We start from the raw sequence: 10,029 nt of genomic DNA, 5'->3' as shown, positions 1-10,029 counted from the left end.
CATTATTCCGTTTGGCCATTCCTACCCATGTTATCTTTCGGCCTTCTCAGGACCTATTTATTCTTGGGCTCATTTCCAGCATTCGTTTACTTACGGCACATTACTCTCATTTTCTGCTTGTGGGCCAAATTCATCCCGTGGTTACAGTCGGCCCGTTTGTGGCCCGTTAATATGTTGGGCCGTTTTCATAGCGTCATCAAATACGACCGATTACCGACGGCCCGTTATGGTCGGCCCATGAACGGACGATTTCAACTCTAGCCCATTTACCGCCATAATGTGGTCTGCTATTGGCCCATGTTTGGCCAACCGATCGTACGGCCCGTAGAAGGCCCAATGTGTCGACGACCCGTATAAGGCCCATTGTTTCTACGCCACGTAGAAGGCCCATTATTTCTACGGCCCTTAGAAGGTCCATTGTTTCTACGGCCCGTAGGAGGCCCATGTTAACTACAGCTAGTGGGCATCAAAGTTCGCAACCAGTGCAAATATAGGGAACACCCTACACTATACAAAAATGGCTTGATGTTTTCTTCAGCCGGTGGTTGCACGTTAAGAACAAATTGTGTATTGCACCAAAACAAATTACAACTATAAAACAAACGGAAGGTTGGCATAAAAGTTAACAGTCTAGCAGATAAATGCACCACCAGAAGTTCAGAAGCTCAGTTCATTTGACCTGACTATTACGTTTTCATGATGTATTGTATGATGGAGCACCATAACCTTCGCCTTCAGTTCTCCTAGGCTCTTGAACAACATAGCAAATGTATGATAGTCTGGTTTCAAAACCATGCATATCTTGACAACATCGAACAATGTCTATCCTTGTTTCACAAAGGGTCTCTGTTAGGGAATGGACTTGTGTCTGGAGCGCAGATACAACAGGGTTTTGAGCTTGCATATCTTAATCATGAGGTAGTTTGGACGAGTTTGCCTTAACAACCAACCCAGTATTACGCCGGAATGTACTTTTGGTACTGTTAGTGGACAGATACTGACCCACTACAGCAAGAGCTGACATTGCGGTTATAGTTGCCTCGCCACCTTAAGAAGGTGGCGGTTCCACCATTTTTTCCATAGCTCGCTGAAAAGTTGAGGTTTTACTTTAGTATTACCAGAGCAGAAGATATTAAGGAGGCAGTAAAACAAAACAAAATAGCTTTGGTCTATATACAGAACTTATTCTGGTGAACCCATGTAAAATATTAGTTGTATTTTATTGCAAAGTACATAATAAAACCAGGTTCCAAACATATGACCATGTACTATCGCTAATGTATTGTCTATTTGTTCACATTGTATTGAGGGCTAAGGATAAAGATACGAAGTTTATAATACGGTAAGCATCATATGACATCATTCATATCACCAAACAACTGAGAACAGACAAACAGGCAATTGTAACGTTGTGTGGGCAAGTCCAGTACGGAACTAGATTAGAGGTTAAGATCAAAGGAACATCACTCCTCTCTTTTAAACCTTGTAAGGTGCAATGATACGCTAAGACAATTGTGTATAAAATTGAAAAGAGTAATAGACATTGGCTGCAAACCATGCAGTTCAAGGCACAAGTCAGAGTAAGTAGTAGTTAAAAGTCATGAGGATTAAGGACTTACAACAGTGGCTTTGACTGGTGTAGTCATGCCCTTCTTCTTGCTGGTGTGATAGTCCTTGAAGATTTCCACAACATTTGGCTCAGGTACTTTTTGGTCCTTGCGGGTGAGGGAGTCCTGGATTAGGGGGTGTTCAGATAGCCAGACTATACCTTCAGCCGGACTCCTGGACTATGAAGATATAAGATTGAAGACTTCGTCCCGTGTCTAGGAGGGACTTTCCTTGGCGTGGAAGGTAAGCTTGGCGATACGGATATGTAGATCTCCTACCATTGTAACTGACTCTATGTAACCCTAACCCTATCCGGTGTCTATATAAACCGGAGGGTTTTAGTCCATAGGACAACGTACACATCAACAATCGTACCATAGGCTAGCTTCTAGGGTTTAGCCTCTTCGATATCGTGGTAGATCTACTCTTGTACTACCCATATCATCAATATTAATCAAGCAGGACGTAGGGTTTTACCTCCATCGAGAGGGCCCGAACCTGGGTAAAACTTCGTGTCCCTTGTCTCCTGTTACCATCCGGCCTAGACGCACAGTTCGGGACCCCCTACCCGAGATCCGCCGGTTTTGACACCGACATTGGTGCTTTCATTGAGAGTTCCTCTGTGTCGTCGCCGTCAGGCTCGATGGCTCCTACGATCATCGATAGCGATGCAGTCCAGGGTAAGACCTTCCTCCCCAGACAGATCTTCTTCTTCGGTGGCTTCGCACTGCGGGCCAATTCACTTGGCCGTTTGGAGCAGATTGAAAGCTACGCCCCTGGCTGTCAGGTCGGATTTGGAAGTTTAAACTACACGGCTGACATCCGCGGGGACTTGATCTTCGACGGATTCGAGCCACTGCCGAGCATGCCGAACAGCGCCCTGGAGGCCGCACCCGCGTCGGCTCCGACCCTTAATTCGGAGCCAACCGCGCCGATCGAGGATGGGCGGTTGGACGCCACCCCGGGGACTGCGACCCCAACGGCGATTGAGCCGAACACCAGCCCCATACTCTGCTAGACTCGTGACTCCAAGGATCCGGACTCCTCTTCGGACTCTGAACCCTCTGTGCCCCTGCCGATCGAATCCGATTGGGCGCCGATCATGGAGTTCACTGCCGTGGACATCTTTCAGCACTCGCCTTTCGGCGATATCCTGAAGTCACCGAAGTCTCTCTCTTTATCAGGAGAGCCCTGGCCGGACTACGGTCAGCAAGGTTGGGGTACGGGCGATGAAGAAATTCAAAGCCCACCCACCACCCACTTTGTAGACACTGTCGACGACTTAACCGACATGCTCGACTTCGACTCCGAAGACATCGACGGTATGGACGCCGATGAAGGAGATGATGAAGAACCAGCGCCTACTAGGCCCTGGAAAGCCACCTCATCATATGACATATACATGGTGGACACCCCAAAAGAGGGAGATGGCGATGGAACAGCAGAGGATGACCCCTCCAAGAAACAACCTAAGCGCCGGCGTCAGCGGCGCCGCTCAAAATCCCGCCAAAACAAATACGGTGATTCCAGCACGGGAGATAATAATACTCCGGAAAGTGCCGAAGAAAACCCCCTCCAGCAAGACTTAGCCTAGGAGGATGGAGAAACTAGCCCTCATGAGAGAGCGGCAAACAGAGAGGTCGAGGACGATAATTATATGCCTCCTTCCGAATACGAGGCAAACCTCGACGACGACGAATTCATCGTGCCAGAGGATCCCGTCGAGCAAGAGCATTTCCAACGCAGGCTTATGGCCACGGCAAGAAGCCTCAAGAAAAAACAGCAACAACTTAGAGCTGATCAAGATTTGCTGGTCGACAGATGGACTGAAGTCCTTGCGGCCGAAGAGCATAAACTCTAACGCCCCTCCAAGAGCTACCCAAAGCGCAGGTTGCTACCCTGATTAGAGGAGGAAGCACTTGATGCGGCCGACCGGCCACCTCGTGGCCGCGATAGAGAGGCCTCCCGGCCCCCCACTCAAGCCGTACCCCGTACCAAGGCACGGGAATATGCGTCGGACTTACGAGACATGTTGGAGGACAAGGCAAGGCAAACACGCTCGATCTACGGATTGTGTGGGCGCCCCACGGCTCGAGACGGTAACCGTCACGCCGGCCACAAATTCGACAGGGCCGAACACAGCTCATTGGAGCTACGTCATGATATCGCCCAGTACAGAGGCGCCGCACACCCACTATGCTTTACAAACGAAATAATGGATCATCAAATCCCCGAGGGTTTCAAACCCGTAAACATCGAATCATATGATGGCCAACAGATCCTGCGGTATGGATTGAGGATTATCTCCTTCATATCCACATGGCCCGCGGCGACGATTTCCACGCCATCAAATACCTCCCACTCAAGCTTAAAGGACCAGCTCGACATTGGCTTAACAGCTTGCCAACAGGATCAATCAGTTGTTGGGAGGACCTGGAAGCCGCATTCCTTGACAATTTCCAGGGCACTTATGTGTGACCCCCAGACGCCGATGACCTAAGTCACGTAATTCAGCAGCCAGAGGAATCGGCCAGGCAATTCTGGACACGGTTCCTCACAAAGAAAAATCAAATAGTCGACTATCCGGACGCTGAGGCCCTAGCAGCCTTCAAGCATAATATCCGTGACGAGTGGCTGGCCCGGCACCTTGGACAAGAAAAGCCAAAATCTATGGCAGCACTCATGACACTCATGACCCGCTTTTGCACGGGAGAAGACAGCTGGCTTGCTCGTAGCAACAATATGACCAAGAACCCTGGTAATTCGGACACCAGGGACAGCAGTGGTAGGTTGCGTCGCAACAAGCAGAAGTGCCGCATTAACGGCGACAATGCTGAGGATACGACAGTTAATGCCGGACTCAGAGGCTCTAAATCCGGTCAGCGGAAAAAGCCATTCAAAAGGAATCGTAGGGGCCCGTCCAGTTTGGACCGAATACTCGACCGCTTGTGCCAGATACATGTCACCCCCGAAAAGCCGGCCAATCACACCAAGAGGGATTGTTGGGTGTTCAAGCAGGCAGGCAAGTTAAACGCCAAAAATGAAGACAAGGGGCTACATAGCGATGACGACGAGGAGCCCCGGCCGCCGAACAACAGTGGACAGAAGGGTTTTCCCCCACAAATGCGGACGGTGAACATGATATACGCAACCCACGTCCCCAAAAGGGAGCGGAAGCATGCGTTAAGGGACGTATACGCGGTAGAGCCAGTCGCCCCAAAGTTCAACCCATGGTCCTCCTGCCCGATCACCTTTGATCGAAGGGACCATCCCACTAGCATCCGTCATGGCGGATTCGCCGCATTGGTCCTAGACCCAATTATTGACGGATTTCATCTCACTAGAGTCCTTATGGATGGCGGCAGCAGCCTGAACCTGCTTTACTAGGATACAGTGCGGAAAAAGGGCATAGATCCCTCGAGGATTAAGCCCACCAAAACGACCTTTAAAGGCGTAATACCAGGTGTAGAGGCCAACTGTACAGGCTCAGTCACACTTGAAGTGGTCTTCAGATCTCCAGATAATCTCCGAGCGAGGAGTTAATCTTCGACATAATCCTGTTTCGCAGTGGTTATCACGCACTGCTCGGGCGAACCACATTCGCTAAGTTCAATGCGGTACCGCACTACGCATACCTTAAGCTCAAGATGCCAGGCCCTCGAGGAGTAATTACGGTCAATGGAAACACCGAACGCTCCCTTCGAACGGAGGAGCACAAGGCAGCCCTTGCAGCGGAAGTACAAAGCAGCCTCTCCAGTCCCGCCACTAAACGACCGGACACCGTCGAGCATGCCCGGAGTAACCTACAACAAGACCGCCTGGCACGATCCGAGCAGGCGTAGCAATGCGGCCCCAACCCCAACCCTCGCAAAAAGGCGACGCTAGTACTTGGCGTACATAACTACTCTCTAGAGATACCATGGGTACAGGGGGAGGGGCACCATCACATCACGCCCAAAAATACGGCTTAAATCGTACCAGGGGCTGCCGATTTTTTTAATTTTCTCTTACTTTCAGGACTCCATCCTTCGGAAGGCCTGTTCGACAGTTCATTGCCGCACAAACGATGCAAGAACCAGGGAAGCAGACAAGCCACGCCGCAGTACGGAACTCCCAGGTGGTCTCTATCACGAGAAGTATACCTCTTCTGCATACTATTCCGCAGCTTGTCCCTGGAACGGACATGTTAACTAGTCCAACCTTCCACTTATCGCATTATTTGTATCGTTCTACTTTGATCGCAGCCCTTTTTAATAAACAATGCATAGCTTTCGTCTATTTTTGCATTACCTTTTTTCTTTATATATGTTCCTTAATGACATGTTGCACCCGTACACATTGGTATGGCCAAAATACGCCAGGGGCTTTAGTACCCCTCAATATGGTGTGAGAAGTCCGAACACTTTAACAAGTGCGGCACCCTGAACTTATAGCATTATATGCATCGGCTCGGAATCATGTCTTGGGTCAATAGTTGGGTTTGCCCGGCTCCTATGTTTTGGTGCCTTACGTTTCGCTATATCGGCTAAGGTAGCACTAGGAGAACCACTGCGATTGTGCCCCAGTTGAGCTGGGTCGAGAACCTCAGTGGAGAAAGCTAAAACTGACTGTCATGATAAGCAAGAGCTGGTCGCTGTTCGAGAGGTTTTTCGAGTCCCTAAAGACTTATGCCGCTTAGGGCGAGGATCCGGCTCTGTCCGACCAAGGCGTGGATAGCGCCCCGAACTCGATCTTCCGAATACCAGGGGCTTCGCCGAAATTTAAAATTATAGAATTCCATGGCTAAGTGAGAGTGTTCACGCATTATAGTCCGATTGCCTTGTTCATTGGGCTGAGCGCCTCCCTCGAAGGACCCAAACATGGGAAAAAGAGCGCTCAGGTTTATCCCCGAACACCCCAGCACTAGCGGCATGGGGGCAGAAGCCGACAACTCGCCATCTCTCAGAATTGTTAAACAGTCGCACAGAAGGTAATATTTTAAATTCCAACAGCATTACTTAGCGCATATAAACAAGTTTTCAGCGCACAGGACAAAACGAGCAAGTTTCACTCAAAAATTACATCCCTAGAACATTCATCCGCCACAAGGCAGGCACCCTTCAGAACATCCTTATAGTAATTCTCGGGCTCGCGATGCTCTTTCCCCGACGGTGGCCCGTCCTTCACCAGCTTCTCAGCATCCAGCTTGCCCCAGTGCACTTTAGCACGGGCAAGGGCCCTACGGGTACCTTCAATGCAGACGAAGCGCTTGATGACTTCGAGCCTTGGACAAGCCTCCACCAACCGCCGCACCACCCCGAAATAGCTCCCAGGCAGAGCCCCTCCAGGCCATAGCCGAACAATGAGGCCCTTCATGGCCTGTTCGGCCGCCTTCTGGAGCTCGACTAGTTGCTTCAGCTGGTCGCTCAGGGGCACGGGGTGTCCGGCCTCAGCATACTGAGACCAGAACACCTTCTCTGTCGAGCTGCCCTCCTCGGCTCGATAGAATGCGGCGGCGTCGGACACACTCCGGGGAAGATCTGCGAACGCTCCTGGAGAGCTCAGGATTCGGGTAAGTAACAAGTAACTCACATTTATGTGTTTGCTTTGCATAAAGAATGCCTTACCCGCCGCTATCTTCTTCACCTCATCCAACTCCTGGAGGGTCTTCTGGGATTCGGCCTTGGCAGACTTGGCATTTTCAATAGCCACCGCGAGCTCAGACGCTCGCGTCTTTGAGTCAAGCTCCAAACTCTCATGTTTTTCCATGAGAGCCTGGAGCTCTTGCCGCACCTTGCCAACCTCGGTCTCATACTTCTCCCACTCAGTGCGCTCCGAGGCCGCCCTCTTCTCGGCCTCGACCAGCTCTTGCTTAAGGGTCACCACTTCAGACGTGGTCCCTGAAATAGCCATGATAATCCTGTCATTCTTTGAAAATTGCACCTTTTTATATATATTTAAAAATAAGGTATTTCTTACCTTCATTGTCCTCGAGCTGCTTCTTGGCACGCCCAAGCTCTTGCTCAGACCACTCAAGGTTCTGCTTTAGCGTGTCCACTTCCGTAGTCAGTGCGGCGGACGCAAGTAGGGAAGCCTGCATATGCATATTGACTCATTTTTGTTAGACTCCTGTGAATTCTATTTGATCCTCTATTCGGCTGTTCTTCCCGAATGCCAAACAGAGCATAAGGGTCTACTGTCTATGCGGTACTATTATTTACACATTCTTTACTTACCTCAAAGCCTGTCAAAAGGCTAGTACAAGCTTTAGTCAGTCCGCTCTTGGCGGACTGAACCTTCTGGACCACCGCACTCATAATAGTGCGGTGCTCCTCGTCGATGGAGGCGCCTTGGAGAGCCTCCAACATATTGTCCGGCGCCTCCAGTTGGATGGGGGCCGCCGACATGGTGGACTTGCTCCTCTTGGAAGGAGGTCCCCCGCCGGACTCTGGAACCTTTGAAGGTTCCGGAGCGGTGTCCGGCCTAGAGCCGGACTTGGAGTCCTGAGGGGTTTCATCCCCTTTACTCCTGGAGTCCGGGAGGTCGCCTTGGGACGCCTCCAGGACCACCTCTTCCCGGCTTGGAACCTGTTGGGACAACACTTTGGTTTCGTCCGTAGGGCGGGGGGAGGAAGTCGTCGGAAGCGAGTTCACATCCGACGAGTCCAGTGAGCCGCTCGACGACGCGTCGAGCCGGTCTTTGGGTGGGCTGCATAAACATATTCGACATAAGGGAAACCTATGCAATAAACGAATACTATGAACTACTCTGGTATCCAGATACTTACGATTTTGCCAGGGGCTTGGCCCTGGGCTGCCACTCCTTTCCACCGTCGGCGTCGGTGGAGTAGTCCGGAGGAAGGGGTTTCCCCTTCTTGGACCCTCCGGCCTCCCCAGAGAGGGCGGCCTTCCTTTTCTTCTCTCCACCCGCTGGAGGGGGAGAGTTCTCCTCTTCTTCCTCCTCGTCTTCACGGGAGGAATGCGCCTCGGAACCATCGGATGATGGATCCGACACCTCCTAGCGCCGGGCACTCTTTCGGGTCCCCGCGGCCTTTTTCGCGGCCTTCTTCTCCGGCACCACATAGGGTGTCGGAACTAGCAGCTTCGCCAAGCGAGCGTCCGCTGGGCCTTCGGGCAAAGGAGCCAGACAGTTGATCTGTCCGGACATCACCTACCAATCCTGTCAAAGGTAAGGGAGCTTAGATCCCGCATGGAGTCAAACTATGAAAAAGGATACCCTGTAAAAGAAAAAAAAACAGCTTACTACGAGAGCGTGACGCTGCGCACTGAATCCGCTATCCTCCGTAGCGGATGCGGGAGCCTCAGCGCCTTTGAAAAGCACCTTCCAGGCATCTTCGTACGTCGTGTCGAAGAGCCTTCTCAGAGTTTGGTGCCGCGCCGGGTCGAACTCCCACAGGTTGGGAGCCCGTTGTTGACACGGGAGGATCAGGCGGATGAGCATAACCTGGACTACGTTGACAAGTTTGAGCTTCTTGTCCGCCGGGGTTTGGATGCATGTTTGGAGTCCGGTCAGCTCTCCTTTTTTACCCCAAGACAGGCCCGTCTCCTTCCAGAAGGTGAGCGGCGTAGGTGGTCCAGATCGGAACTCAGGGGGTGCGACCCATTCGGCGTCGCGCGGCTCGGTGATGTAAAACCACCCCGATTGCCACCCCTTCAGGGTCTCCACAAAGGAGCCCTCGAGCCATAGGACGTTGGCCATCTTGCCCACCATGGCGCCTCCGCACTCCGCCTGGTTGTCGCGCACCACCTTCGGCTTGACGTTGAAAGTCTTGAGCCATAGGCCGAAATGGGGGCGGATGCGGAGGAAGCCCTCGCACACGACGATAAACGCCGAGATGTTGAGGACGAAGTTCGGGGCCAGATCGTGGAAATCCCGGCCGTAGTAGAACATGATCCCGCGGACAAATGGCAGGAGAGGGAAGCCCAGTCCGCAGAGGAAATGGGGGAGGAACACCACCCTCTCATGGGGCCTAGGGGTGGGGATGAGCTGCCCCTTTTCGGGGAGCCGGTACGCGATGTCGTTGGACAGGTATCCGGCCTTCCTCAGCTTTTTGATATGTCCCTCCGTGGCGGAGGAGACCATCCACTTGCCTCCCGCTTCGGACATGGCTGGAGAAGGTTGAGGTGGGGAGTGCGGACTTGGGCGCTGGAGCTCGAGTGCGCAAGAATGGATAGGCGAAGGAGGAAGAAGGCGTAGGTGAAAATGTGGATCTTTATCCCCTTATATGGGTGGACGCAACTACATGTCCCCACCAGCCTGGTAAAACTCGCTTATCTCCAAGCACCGTAATCAATGGCGCGGTTGGGTTACCCATGCCCGTATTGATGAGAATCCCGGGATAAGGGGACACGATCTCTGCTTTAACAAGATGTGCCAAGGAAACCGCCTCGCATAACGCGCTAAGGTGGGATAATGAAACGA

Source organism: Triticum aestivum, chromosome 3A (genome assembly GCF_018294505.1).
Source record: "Triticum aestivum cultivar Chinese Spring chromosome 3A, IWGSC CS RefSeq v2.1, whole genome shotgun sequence".
Taxonomy (NCBI): Eukaryota; Viridiplantae; Streptophyta; class Magnoliopsida; order Poales; family Poaceae; genus Triticum; species Triticum aestivum.
Note: the sequence above shows the minus strand (reverse complement) of the source record.